Source organism: Otolemur garnettii, unplaced genomic scaffold (assembly GCF_000181295.1).
Source record: "Otolemur garnettii isolate 467f Iridium unplaced genomic scaffold, OtoGar3 scaffold00330, whole genome shotgun sequence".
Classification (NCBI taxonomy): Eukaryota; Metazoa; Chordata; class Mammalia; order Primates; family Galagidae; genus Otolemur; species Otolemur garnettii.
This window is the reverse complement of record NW_003852725.1, coordinates 153,823-168,846: the sequence shown is the minus strand read 5'-3', so window position 1 is coordinate 168,846 and position 15,024 is coordinate 153,823. Positions and strand designations below refer to the sequence as shown.

At 40.2% G+C, this 15,024-nt stretch overlaps 1 pseudogene; it reads right to left on the bottom strand.

Annotated features, from left to right (window-relative positions):
* Nucleotides 1–13,791: 13,791 nt before the first annotated feature.
* On the bottom strand, nt 13,792–14,230 carry LOC100950897 (annotated as a pseudogene).
* Nucleotides 14,231–15,024: the final 794 nt, after the last annotated feature.

The following is a 15,024-nucleotide window of genomic DNA, read 5'->3' as shown; positions in this document are numbered from 1 at the left end:
TGTGTGTTTGAATTATAAAACAATGATATGTATAAGCATATAGTGTGTAATCAGGACATTTTTCTTCTGTATTAAAGTACTGATACATTTTCAAAATAAATAATTTTGCCATTTTCTCCTTAAGCATTAAAAGCTGGTCAATTAGTTAAAATACTTAATAAAGTAGAAACAAATAGAGGTCTTATTTTATTTTTTGCAGTTTTTGGCCAGGGCTGGTTTTGAACCCACCACATCCAGCATATGGGGCCAGTACCCTACTCCTTTGAGCCACAGGTGCCACCCCAAACAGAAGTCTTGATATTATTTGATATGATAGAGGACATGAAAATCTTGAATGTTATTTGATGTAATGGAAATAAAAATGTCTTAACAGATATGAAAGGAAAGTTAAAAAAAGTCCAATATGGAAGGTCATGTATATATTCTGTGTACACTAAATAATTATCAGTCTTTAAAAGTGAAGAAAGGATAAGTGCAAGATCCCTTTTAGACAAAAAATAATGCTTGCTGCCTAACCAGTTAAAGTTCATTTGATTTTCTTGTCCTTGAAATTGTTGAACATAGAGGGACTATCACAGATTCACACTTAGGATGGGGCAGCCTCCACTCTTCAAGCAGCACAAAACGGCAGGATAAGTTTCCAGCTGCATCTTTTTAGTATTCAACTTGTCCACAAAGCTAACTATAACATGTATGTGGAGATTTTTATATCCTTTTATAATAAGAATTCTTCATTTATCTTTTGTTACCTTCATTTCCGCTATTACTGGCTTTTGTGACCATTTGCAAACCTAGTAATGGCCAACCCCCTCATGATGATCTTCCTTACCCATTCACAGGTTGTCTAGTCCCCAGCATTTTAGAAATATCCTTGTATTCAGCATTCCACGTGCATCTCACAAATGAGTCATACCTCCCCAAATAGATGAGGAGCAGCACCCCAGATGTTCCACTCCAATACTTTCTTCCCCTTTGGTTACTGGACTTGTAACCAAAACTCAATTGTTTTGTGAAATGTCTAAATATCCAAAGTGAGGCCCCAATTCAGAGCATGCCAGGAAACCAAATAACAAGGCAGGCAAAGTTCTGCTTATTAGTCAAGGATGGTTTATTGGGAAATTTATGGGAGGGTGCAGGGTCATGGATGGCAAGAACAGGTGGACCTCCATGCTGCTACACCGCAGGTACAGGTTTCTAAACTATAGGAAAAGGGTATATGTGTTAACGTTCAGGACAATTAAAGTTGGCCTACCAGGAAAAGACAAAAAAGCCAGTGTTGTGCACTTCATAGCCTGTGATTTGTGTGGTGAAATCAAGGTTGTTTTGACCTAAGGGCAGAGTTTCTGATAATATGTGCTGTTACACAGGAACACTTAGTTCATAAAGTAAAAATGTGAGTCATTTCCCAAATGGGTTAATCAGAAGTCAACATGGCATATTAGTGTCCAAGAGGAAGTTACTTTGGCTTCTAAAAATCTTCCTCTCCTTGGTGTTCAGAGCAGCCCAGTCAAAACTCTCAACCAGCAATTTGGATCCATCGGATACTTAAATAAAAGATAATTCCATTTGTATAAGTCCCCATTTTGTCCAAATTTGTATTCTTCATTCTGTTTCTACTTCTCAGAAGAAGTTTCAGAGCACTTAAAAACCCTCACACACACACACAAAAGACACTAAGCAGTGTCTGCTGCTCAAGGAAAAGTGGAGGCCGGTGAATGCATGCTAGGACTTTAAACAGCGGGTTCTTGGGTGGTCAGACAAAGACTGGAAAGACACCACACCAACAAACACTAAACAGACTAGGGTGGTGCCAGGAACCAGAGTAGCCAAGTTATTAGGAAAACCTGGGAGTAAACCGGCACGGGATGGAAAAAAGAGACACAGAAAAAGCAGGATCAGGAGGACCTTTCCTCAATATGAAAAGGCAACCTCAGCTTTTATTGCATAGCTTTTATATACAGTAACTTGAAGGTATGATTGTGTTGTAATTGCATAACTTGATTAAAAACAGCCTAAGAGCAGAATAGCATTCTTAGCTGTCTGAGATGACCAAGAGGGTATGTCTCCATTCTAATCTGGTTCAGGAACCAGCCATAACAGGAAACAGCTGGGGCCAGGTTGCATTTGGTCCTTGACTCAGATGCAGTTCCTCAAAACTAGGGGTCCGTGCCTCCCAAGAGGTCGGCTCCCAACAAGGTGGGCCAGAATAAACCCCCAGCATAGGACCACTCCTTGTTATAAGAGTAACTGCCTCCGGTAGGAAAGAGTACAGTGAAAAGCTTCAGTTGCCACCCTACTGAGTATTGACTACCTTCCTTCCAAGAAGTACTTTGATACACACTTGGGGCAGTGTCTCTCAATTGAAACTCCTCTCTGAGTGGACAGGAAAACCAGGAAGGAATAGAAGAAAACACTGTGTTAAAACTCTTAGGGTTTTTTGAAAAACACAAATAAGCTGTACAAAGTTAAGCCAAAGCTCGACAGTAGGTGCATGGCAGAAACAGGTAACCACCTTCTGCTCACATTTTCACTTCTTGTATATCCTATAAACTACATTTCTCTATTGTGACATTCTTACTTTATTTTTTCATCTTAACTGTTTCTTTGTGGTGGTCAGTACAGGTGCCACCTGGCCTGTGGTTCCACCTGCCTGCCTTTAGATAAGTTCCTCCCTATGTTAAAATACCAGTTTTCTCCTGCTTGTCTGCACTATACTTTGTTCAGTTAATTTTTAACTTTCCATCAAGTCTGCTTCCTGCTTCTCAGAGATCACCTTCACTACCCCCTCTGAATAATAGCCTAATTTCTCTTAGGATAGTGGGTGGCATTGTTCATCTGACTACTTACTGCTTCAAAGGGCACAGTATAGCCATATACAATCATTAAGAGTGTCTATTGCCCATGGGGAGAGGGTCACCAAGGGGTCCATGATAAACAATCAAAAACCACTGCCCTCTGTACATTTAAATGCTGCAAACTGGAGGACATGAACTTAACAATACAGTTTAAAATGCATGGACCAAAAATAAAAGTAAAAGCAGAACAAACAAGTTTTAAAAGAGGCAACAATTATGTTGCTAAAGGGAGCCACTGTTTGATAAATGTCTGTATGGTATCCATGATACCCTCAGAGGTCATTTCTTTGAGTGAGTGTGCTTGTTCCATGATATGCTGCTCTATTCTTTGCTCCAGTTGTCCTCAATTATTGATGCAAAAACAAGAGATGTTAGCTAAAGCACAAATTTCTCCGTGCTCTACTAATACTGCAGAGCAATACGATGATCCATCACTTGCCGGGCCAAAGAATTTAATGACTGCTGTTATGTTTTGAGAGTTTGCCTGGAATCCTCAGCTATCACACTTAAAGTAGTAGTACCATTTTTACTACATCACATGGATGTAGTTACCACTACTCCAGCTGTTAATCTGACTAATGCTCCAACTAGGGCAATTATTCCAAAAGCTATTAAAAATGCTCTTTTCTTTCTGGAGTGGATTGGATATGTTCCTGTTTCTGTTATTGGAGCTGAAGCATTAAAAATTTTTAAGAGCTATTAGCATTAATCAGCAATTCCACATTGTCCTGAAACCTGAGAATTAACAACATTGGGTTGCAATAAATTTTCTTTTCCACTGACCAATAAACATCATTTCCAAAGGGAAACATAAATTACTTTCGGTAATATAAGGCTTGTTTGGGCTTAAAGAAGTATCATTCAGCTAAGCTGGGAAGTCTCAAGTATTCATATCCAAATGACAGTTGGGCAAGGTACTTAACTTTAAGCTTCCCTCTCAGCCGAGCATGAGCAGGGCTGGACATAATGTTCATAAAAATAGTGCCATTTCTTACTGCAGTTTTGTCCTGGGGTACAAGCAAATTCAGTAGTTAAATTTGTGAGTAGAACAGTCATGATAAGTTGAAAACACCATGCTATAGGAACTGACATGAACTGATCAAGATATATTACTGCATAAGAAATGTTGGGGGATTGCCTGAATGGTTTTACCTGAAACCAGCCTGGTTAGAACCTTCAGGGGATTGGCTATATCTGGCTGAGGATAGTCATCCAACACTTATTTAATGGACATGCAGTGGCATAAGCCATTGACATATTAAAATAAGAATTGCTAGTAATGTGCACTCAGTGAAGCATTAACTAAAAGAAAAAAAGAATTGCTAGTAAAAATAAAACTATTACTATAGGGCAAAAACAAATTAACAATATTAACATTTTCTAAAAATGGCATCTTGTAGTAAACTCTGATATAAATCATACTTTAACTCTGTAATTTTTTAGTATGAAGGTATTTTAATTCTTCCATAGTCTCAATTTTACACTCTGGTTTAGACTAGTAGCTGGTATATCACAGGCTTCTTCTTTCCAAGATTTCACAGCATGATGAATTCAGGACTCTACCCCATTTACTTTAACTGCTGTAGGGGTAAAAAGAATTACTCCCACAAAGGATTTAGTGTGGAGACTTAATAGAGTTAATACTTGATTACCTACATTAAACAAATGTAGCGCTTGTTCCCCTCCCTAAGACTGAGTGGGTCTGAGTAATTGTTGAAGATTTTGCTAAAACTTAGCCAAGAAGTAATTTGCTTTACTGCTGCAGCAGTTTCTGTATGTAGACAAAAGTCATAGAGTAAAAAATGTCTACCATATACCATTTCACTCCATTCGGAGTGTTCCTTAATCTAATTAAAGCTATTGGCACTAGCCGAAGCCAAAAAAATGAAAGTCTTGTAACAATTATCATAGATGGCATTTAAGAAGTTCATTATATTCTTCCACCTTTCCTGGAGATTGGGGTCACCATAAGCAGTGTAAGTGGCATTTTATGCCCATGGCTCCGGACCCTCCCTGAGTAACCGCTGCTATAAAAGCACGGCCATTGTCACTTTGAGTATGTTTTGGAAGACCAAACGGGGAGGAGAATTTCTTGTAATAGGGTCTGTATTACTTCTTTTCTGATTTGCATGGAAAGCCTTCTAACCATATTGTAAAATTTCTACCCACACCAGGAGAACACCTCAGTGTTTTATTTTGGGCATATGAGTCAAATAAATCTATTTGCCAGTCTTCTGTCCTCTGTATTCCAAGGGATGCCTTATTATGGGGCTGGGGTGTGGTCTGACAAATCTCACATGTGTTAGTAATGTTCTTTAATGTTTTGTTTATCTCTTCATTAGTAAAATATATTTTGCTAACTAAGTCATTTTTTCAGGACCTAAATGAACATTTGATATAAAGTTTTTAATATTTTCCATAGCCAATTTGAGGATAGGTATATTTTTCTTTCCTCTGTAATCAACCATCCTTTATCTGTTAGCGAGTGACCTCATTTGAGAGCTTCCTTCTTTCCTGTTTTCATCACAGGATTCCTCTCCACTGAAGGGGTTATGCCAAGTATAAGAGCAAGGTTAGCTTCCAGTGCCACCTATCAAGCTATGGCATCTGCCCTGGGGTTTCCTATGGCTACATCTGCATCTCCCATTGGGTGGCCTTTAAAATGAACCACAGCCACCTCTAGTGGGAGATAAACCATGTTTAATAGTTGGGCCATTGGCCAGGCACGGTGGCTCACACCTGTAATCCTAGCCCTCTGGGAGGCTGAGGTGGGTGGATTGCCTGAGCATAGGAATTTGAGACTAGCCTGAGCAAGAACAAGACTTTGTCTCTTAAAAAAATAATAATAAATAGGGCAGTGCCTGCGATTCCAAGGAGTAAGGCATCAGCCCCATATGCCAGAGGTGGCGGGTTCAAACCCAGCCCTGGCCAAAAAAACTGCAAAAAAAATTAATAATAATAAAAATAAAATAATAATAGAAGGGTGTTGTGGCAGGTGTGTCTAGTTCCAGCTACTTGGGAGGCTGAAGCAAAAGTATCACTTAAGCCTGAGAATTTGGGGTTGCTGTGAGCTGTGACGCTCATAGCACTCTCCTCAGGGCTACTGAGTGAGACTCTGTCTCAACAACAACAACAAAAAATAGTTGGACCATTTCTGGGGCATATTTTATTGACATGCTGTTAAGAGTTAGATAATCTCTTGTCTACCATACTGCAGCATATGCATGTACAATTAAATAAGCATATTCAGAGTCAAAATAAATGCTTATTTATTTTCCTTTTCATACTCCAGGGCTTTGGTGAGGACTATTAATTCAACAAATTGAGTGCTCATTCCTAGGAGTAAGGGTCTGCTATCCACAACCTTTTGTAAGGGTACCACAGCATAGCCTGCTCTTCATTTCCCTTCTTGGACAAAGAAAGTACCATCAGTGAATAAAACATATTCAGCATTAGGAAGGGGATTATCTTTCAAGTTTCATCTATCTGTGTACACCTGTGTCGCAACCACATAAATGATCATGCGAGACATGGATTGACAGTACACACTGCAAGAGGTCAGGCTAACCATAGGTGTAGGATAGCCCTGAGCACTTCTCGCAGAGTGCTTTTATTGAGAAGATACATAATAGGCAGAAAGATTACTAAGCAAAAACATGCAGGGGCTGCATGCACTGGGATATGATCTCACAGGTGCCAACAGAATATGTACTCAAGGAAATGATCTTCAAGGGTGGTAGGATAATGATCTTCAAAATACTAAATGCAATTTCTCTCCACTAATCCTTTAGGGACTGTCATAAAATACTTAATGTTTAACAATAGCCTTACTTCTACAGGACTGAACTTTGCTCATTCAGGATTACTGAATTACTTGGTGGCTTGCTTTCCAAGTCACAAGAGATTTCCAGGCTTGCCAGGAGCATGTCTTGTTCTCAGTAATTCCTCAGATGAGTTATGATATTGGTGACTCTTGTAGTAAGTATGATGTTTAATCCTCTATACACCTAAGCTAAAATTTCCCAACAGTTGTGCTCTGGTGTCTCTCTTGTAGCAGGGAGGGAAGTAGCTGGTGTTGAGGACCAGCCACAACATGCAGTGGGTTTACTTCCTTGTGGCCTGGTGGGGTGAGGAGACCAAAGAAAATTATTAGTAGGAGTTATAGAATATTAATATAGAGAAATAATAGACACAGACAAAGAGATAGTTTTAAGAGCAGCGGGTCTCAGGAGGAAGCACACAATTCTTCATGAGGCTTCCAGCATTCCACGCCGAGTGTCAGGCTAGCTCTGTTTTTATTTCACACATCAGTGTTATAGTCATAAATCTCATGAAGTCAAGGCAAACAATCCCACCAAGGTTCTTGCTGCATTTGCATTCCTACTAACTAGAGTAACTCTACAGCTAATTACCTTAATTGCAAGGATTTACTTGTTACTTTTTACTGCTTCAAAGATAATAGTCTTAATGTAAATAAAGTCTTGATAAGGAAGCCAATCAGAAGCCGACTCAAGGACCAAATCCTACCTGATCCACAGTCACACACCACAGATGTGATGTTTTAATTCTCTGACAGCCCTGTGTCCAAACAGATAGACTCCTCTGGCTTAATCAAGGAGACAGAAGAAAGGAGATCTTTCATCTCCTTATCTGGTCTGGAACAAGTCTTCCTGAGTTGGACAAAGTTTAAAGAATTCACATTCTTAACTCCCAAAAACCACTCCCTCAGAGCACACACCCTTGCCCTGGCAGAAAGCAGCTTCAACTGCAGCTGTGAGGGAAGAGGGGATATACAACACGCTAGACTGCAGAAATATTAAAGTGATAGGATCTCACACTTTATGCTCAGAGCCAGGAACGTCAGGCTGAATCGAAACACTCATAACTGTCTCCCTTTGTCTAGACTTTCTTCCCTATTCCTAATAATATTTCTCATCTACTAACAATTAATAATTGAGTATTAGTTTTAAACATATAAAATCATTATTACTAGCAATGCAAGCACATCAAGATATGACTCCTCCCTTAAGTCTTCCCACATGCACCCTTCAGCTGGAGTTAGGGTAGGGCAAACTTTTAATTCTTTTACTCCTTACAGTAATGATGCCTGGTATCTTTTTTTTTTTTTCTTTTTTTTGGAGACAGTCTCACTTTGATGCCCCTGATAGAGTGCCATACCATCATAGCTCACAGCAAGCTGATCTCTTGGGCTCAAGAGATCCTTTGCCTCAGCCTCCTGAATAGCTGGGAATATAGGTACCTGCCACAACATCTGGCTATTTTTTTAGAGACAGGGTCTCACTCTAGCTCAGGCTGGTCTCAAACCCGTGAGTTCATTCAGTCCACCCCGCTTGTCCTCCCTGAGTGCTAGGATTACAGGCATGAGCCACAGTGCCCCGTCTAATGCCTGGTATCTTAACAGGAGATTATCTAATAGCCATAAAATGTGGGTAAGTCTTTATAGTCCTATAATATCATGGGAGCTATATATATGTGCCCAGGGAAAGCTTCAGACCTTCAGGTGTAAGTAGGGCTGTGGCAGGTACTACTGTAAGGGAATTTGTCCGTCCTGTGGCCACAGTGTCTAAGTCCTTACTTAAATATGCTTTGGGTTGTAAGGAAACAGTTCCAAAATCCTAGACTAATATTTCTAAAGCTACTCCTTTCTGTTCAGAATTGTTGTTGCGTGGGTAATGAGAGGGCAGGAGCCTGGAGACCTGTTTTACGTCTCTGAAAGCTTTATTGTCTTCATGGTTCCAAACAATGTCACCACTGTTATATTGGCTGCTTTTAATTAACACATAAAGAACCCTAGGTATCAGGGTATACCTATGTATCCAGAATCTACAAAACGAGGAATATCCAGAAATCCTCTGAGCTCTTTTAGAAACTTTGGTTGAGGAAACCCTATAATAAGGAATAATTCTTATTGGGTCAACTGACCACTTTCCAGAAGTTAAAATGGGTGCCAAATATGTAACTTGTTTTTCACATAACAGACTTTTTTCTAGTTACCTTGTCCCCACAGAATGTGAACTGGCTTAACAAAGCTACTGTCCCTTTCTCACACTCCTCTTGGAAAGGGCTGATAATTACCATATTATCCATATCTTATAAAACCTGAAGTGAGGGATGGTTGAAATCTTGCACATCTTCAGCTACAATTTGTCCAAACAAAGGAGGGGTATCTCTAAAACCCTGAGGGAGAGCAGTCCAGGTCAACTAGGAAGATCCAGTTCTGGGGTCCTCAAAAGCAAAAATAAATTGAGACTCAAAAGAAGGTATCCGTTAAATCTACTACTGAAAGCCATTTCCTGCCCTCTGCTATATTACATATAGCTTTTGTTGAGTATGGTGCAAGCTTTAGCTTTCTGTTCAGAAGCTAAAACTAAGCCTGTAATTTCACAACTCAGGAGAAAGTCCTTTCTTTTGTCACCTTGATTAAGCCTAACACACATGCTGGTGCCTCCAACTTTCATTTTCTTTCTGTTCAGAAGCTAAAACTGAGCCTGTAACTTCACAACCCAGGTCATCAGCTGGCATGGCTTGAGTTGCTGTGGGGTATTGGAATTTTTCCTCAGTAGCAAATGACTCTGTCATTTACTTGGGCTGTGAACCACTCATCTCCAAAATCTCAGGCTGCTCCTAAAGCAGCAACTTTTTCAGCCTCTGTAAGGGTTGTTCCCCAAATTAGCCTAATGTCGCTTCATGTTAAATCATTTAATTGTCCTAAAGGTTGAAACACCTCAATATATTTATTGGGATCATCTGGAAATTTCCCTAAATCAACCTTAATTTGTTTAAATCCATTAAATGAAATGAGACATGAATCTGTAGGTCCAAACTCCCCTGGGACTAGTTGTAAAGGGCATAAAGGATATAAACTTTTACTTGGTAAAATATTAACAGCTTTTGTGCTCAGTCCTAGGTAAGAGGGTAAAGCAGGCCTCCTGAAACTGTGAAGAACTGGATTGGTCTGTCTGGGAGTCAGGGTGCAAGTTAGTACTTAGGACAGCAATTGTTGGCTCAAACCTGCAAGTGTGGCTTAAAAGCAAGCTTTCCTTCAAAACAAAGAACTGCACATAAGGTATCTCTCCCCATTTTTCTAACTGTTGTCAGAAATGGTCTAATTGTAAAATGGTGTTATAATTGATACTTCTCTCTACTGACCCATGTTGTCCATTCTCCAGGGGGTACTGAGGCCAAGTCTCAAAACAGAAAAGCAAGAGATCTTTTTCTTTAGGGTGTGTGGAGCAAATGACTTCCAGTGCTTCCAAATGTGGCCTATGAGAGTGTTGTCCTTTGGATCCAAGGAACCATTGCCCATCTGTGGGGGGAAAGATGAGAATAATCTGTGTCTAGCACCAGCCTCTCAGTTCCCTCCCTGGATTCCAGCTTTCCCTTAGGGCATGCCCTATGTGCCTAGGTCATCAGCAGGGACTACTCTGCATATGGATGACCTCTCCTGTGATTTTCCCCTTAGCTTTGTCCCCATGGTTGGCATCTGCCCCAGTCATGGGAGAGCTGGTGGTTGCCATTGGAGCCAAAAATAGCCCATAGACATCACCAATTGCCATGGGCTAGTGTAATTCTACAATATTCTGAACATGCTATCCAGATAGAACAACCCCCAAAGTATGTCACCCTCCAGTACACCAGAAATGCCTGCACTGTCTCTACCTTAGAGCCTTTTGACACTGATCTAGTCGCCTCAAAACACACATAATTAATAGGTCATACATTGTTGTAATATTGGGGGGGGTGGATTTCAGCTTATCTTGCAGGTTCCATGGAAGATTGATAGTATCCACTGTCTGTTTCCATTGGGGCCATAATAACTATAAGGATATTCCCCTGGCATAGAAATAAAGGCATGGAGACCCCAGCTGGACACATTCTGGCCTGTTGTAGTATAGTTATTCAGGTGCCCTGCTATATCCAAATTCAATAAGTGAGAGAGAAACCTACTCTTGCAGGGATGAGGATGGACACATTTGAAAAAAATGGTCCAACATTCTCACCATATATTGCCATACCTCCTTGCTTGCAAGGAGGGCAGTAAGTGATGAGGCATACAAAGCATCTTGACTTTCTGGGTAAGCTGATGGTATCAGCCCCCTACCCAATATGTTAATGTATAAGGGACCATATAACTAAAACAATTCCACTGACAATGGGATGAGCCTCCTAATCTTTGGAGCAGCCTCTTAGGCTCTGTTTTACCTTCCACAGGAGTAAACTCCCAAGTTACATCATGTAAAAAAAAAAATTCAATGGAAAGGATTAGGTTCTAATAAAATGAGCCCTGGAGTGATCATTTCACATGAGGCATGACTACACTCAACTTTCAGTTGGCCACTCTTCACTCTTCTCCACCGTGGATGGACCTCAACACAGCCTGTGTCATCCAAGAAAAGACATTCATCTTACCGTGTATCTGCTGATACTTGACTAGTCTAGAAGAAAGCAAAATAATTCCCAAAAGAAGTGCCCCATATGGGTCGCCAACATGACAGTGTGCTAGGACTTTAAACAGAAGGTTCTTGGGTGGTCAAACAAAGAACTGAAAGACACACCACTGACAACCACTGAAACAGATGAGGGTGGGCTGGAATAAACCCCTGGCTTAGGACCACTCCTTGTAACAAGAGCAACTGCCTCCCATAGGAAAGTGTGCAGTGAAAAGTCTCTGTTGCCAGCATATAGACCACCTGCCTTCGGAGAAATACCCTTTAAGACACACCAGGGGTAACCTGGTCAGTGTCCCTCAATTGGAACTCCTCTTGTGAGCAGACAGGACAACCACGGTGAAATAGAAGAAAATGCACACTATGTTAAACACTCAGGGTTTACTGAAAGACAGAAAAGAGCTCTACAAAGTTAAGAGAAAGCTCAGTGTTAGAGGGATGGTGGAAATGGTTCACCACCTACCGCTCAAACTTTTACTTCTTATATATCCTATAAACTACATTTATCTATTATGACATTCTTACTCAATCTTCATTTTTCATCTTAACTGCTCCTTGCACAGTGGTCAGTACTGGTGCCTTCTGGCCTGTGGTTCCACCTGCCTGCCTTTAGGTAAGTTCCTCCCTGTTGAAATACCAGTTTTCTCCTGTTTGTCTGCTTTATACCTTGTTCTGTTAATTTTTAACTGTTCCCATTAGGGATGCTTTCTGTTTCTCAGAAATCCCTTTCACCAAGACATGGGCAGCAAGTGGGTAGCAGGACAGAGGAAAAGGTTTAAAAAAAAAAAAGGAAAAGAACAAAAAAGTGTTTCAAAGGAAAATCCTACTGCTGAAGATTCCCAGGAAACTTCAATTGAAGCATCAGCAAATTGAAAGTAAATAGACTATAAGGTTGTTTTCTTCCTGGTTCCCTGCTTAATTGGTCTTCATGGGTTTCCTTCTTTATCGTTGTCACTTTCTTGGGTGGGAATTACCCTCAGAACCCATTATGACCGAAAGGATTCTTCAGGTATGTGTATTATTATTTCTTCTTTTTTCTACTTTCTTCTTTTTCTATTATTTGCATATCCACTATCAGAATTTTAGTGTGGCAGGACCAGGTATGGTGGCTCATTCCTAGTCACCTGGGAGGACTCATGAGTGCTCATCCTAGCACTCTGGGAGGTGGACATGAGTGTATTGCTTTGTTCCTGATTCAAGCAGAAACAAGATACCATCTTTACAAAAAAAAGAAAAAAAAATTAGCTAAGCAACACAGTGGGTGCCTATAATCCCAGCTACTTGGGAGACTGAGGCAGAAGGATCACTTGAGCCCAAGAGTTTAAGGTTGTTGTGAACTAAGATGAACCCATTGCACTGTACCCAGGGCTATGGAATAGGTCTGTGTCTAAAACAAAACAAAAAGTGAACACTGTTGGCCTGGCCATTTCCCAACTTCTGGCAAAATGTTCTGCTGATTTGAGTTTAATCCCAACTTTCTGCCTGTCAAGCACGTATGTGGTCGGGATTCCAAAAGAGGATTCAAGCACCAAGCAATTGATATTCTCAGGTTCTCAATGAGACTTTCCACAATTTCCCAAAGATAATGAGATCTAACCCCTTTAAGATCTCGTCATCTGAAGATAATCAAAGATGAGGTCTGTGAGCCAGTCAGACTCCCCAACCTCCTCCATAGTGAAAATGGACTTGGACCCAAACAGGCAACCACCTGAGTCCCATCAAAACTCACCCTGTCTCCTAACCTCTACCATCTAGACAAGTTCCAGAACACCTGCCCTTGTCTTAAGGAGAGGGACAAGAAGTGGTGAAGCTCCAGACTTGGATCAGCTGCCTCATCCTTCTCCCCTGAGGAGTGAATAACTACTTCTCAGAACCCTCACATTTTAGGGGGCTCAGCCTATGTCTCAAGAAGTGTCCTCTAAGAGGATCTTTCTGTCACCTTCTCTGAGGAGAGCATTCAGGAATGAGATGATCTATGCTAGAAAGTACACAGCCTCCACTCTCACATGACTGATGGACTGATGCCCCAAGGAGGGAAAAGAGGCAGGGAACAGTCTGTGTGTGGTAAGTCTTTGTTTCCCCAGCTTGGTGCCTGTGCAAATGGTGACACCTCAGAGAATACTGATGGTAGAGTCACAGTCACTGCTTATTTTAAATGAAAAGCATCATAATTCAACAACTTTGTAGTACATCATCTTTTATATTATAAGAAACTGAGTTAAGTTTTGTAAGGGTATTAAAATGTAATTTTAATAGAAAGCTATAGGAATTAGTTGCACTTGGTATGTAAATGACCAAATTGGGGGTAATGCTGTCAAGGCCAAATGTGGGTGTGGTAAGCAGTCTGCTACTTAATGGGACATCTACTTTTAAACCTTTGGTGTTTTCTTTTTTTTTTGGAAGGAAAATGCCAGATGGCAGTATTTATGGTTTTATTTAAACACAAATAGAATGTGCATATGAGCTGTCTATTCATTTTCTTCGCTGCGCAGCCAGGCATTGGGATTGGTGACTCTGATGGCCAACTGGGCTGCTCTTTCCACAATGGCTTTGCGGTTCTTGGAGGAAACGTTGTGAGCAATCTCTGCACAGTAAGATTTGTTGCACATCAGCAGCACTTCCAGCTCCTTTCCTTGACGTTGTGGACAAGGAACTTCCGGAAACCACTGGGCAGCATATGCTTTGTTTTCTTGTTGCTCCCGTAACCAATGTTGGGCATCATCAAGATCTGGCCCTTGAATCTTCTCTGAACCCTGTTGTCAATACCTCTGCGTTTCCGCCAGTTACACTTAATTTTGACATATCGGTCTGACTGGTGCCGGATAAACTTCTTGGTCCTCTTTTTGACGATCTTCAGCTTCACAAGGGGTCTGAGGGCGGCCATGATGCCGAATAGTAGATGGCAGCCACTTCTGTAGGCAGCGCCGAGGAAGAGCAACCTTTGGTGTTTTCAACCAATGGGCTCTCACAATACTAGATTTATTTGATTTTTTTTTTTTTACTCTGCGAAAGCATTTCTGTGGAAACCATCATATGTATTTTGCTAATTTTGGTTACCAAAATTATCGTAAAATTGTTTAGTAAGTTTAAGTAATTATCAACCAAATGCTACTACAGTTACCATATTTCACAGGTGTTTTGATTGGTCCTTTCACTTAAAATCAATTTTTCTTAATTTTATTCAGCAAACTTTATTTACTTTAGATAAAAGCAAACTTGTAGTTATCATGTTTTCTTCAAACTTATACTTTGTGAGATATATAAATTCTCTGGCAAAACTCACACCTGTTCTTTCAAATCTGTACTTTAAATAGTATTTCTAGGTGATCCACATGTACTTTAATGATTGTTAAGTAAAGTGATTCTATCCTTATAAAAGCAAATTTTATATATCGCCAATGTGTCAAAAAGTAAAATTAATACTGTATTTTTAATGCATATACATCATATTCATATTCATGAAAGGTACTAGGAAAATGAAGAGTGGGAAGTGATTTGAACTATAGATTTTTTAAAAATAGCACACACTTAATAGTTGTTGAGGGAAGGTCCCAAGTCTACTATAATATTTTGCATATCTTCAAAAGTTTCTGTCATAAATCACTTGTGTAACAAAATAAGGTTAACATACTATATTAGCTGTTAAGGTCTTCGTTGCCTTTGGGGAGGAAGAGGAAGAAAATGATTGTCAGGGGCATGAG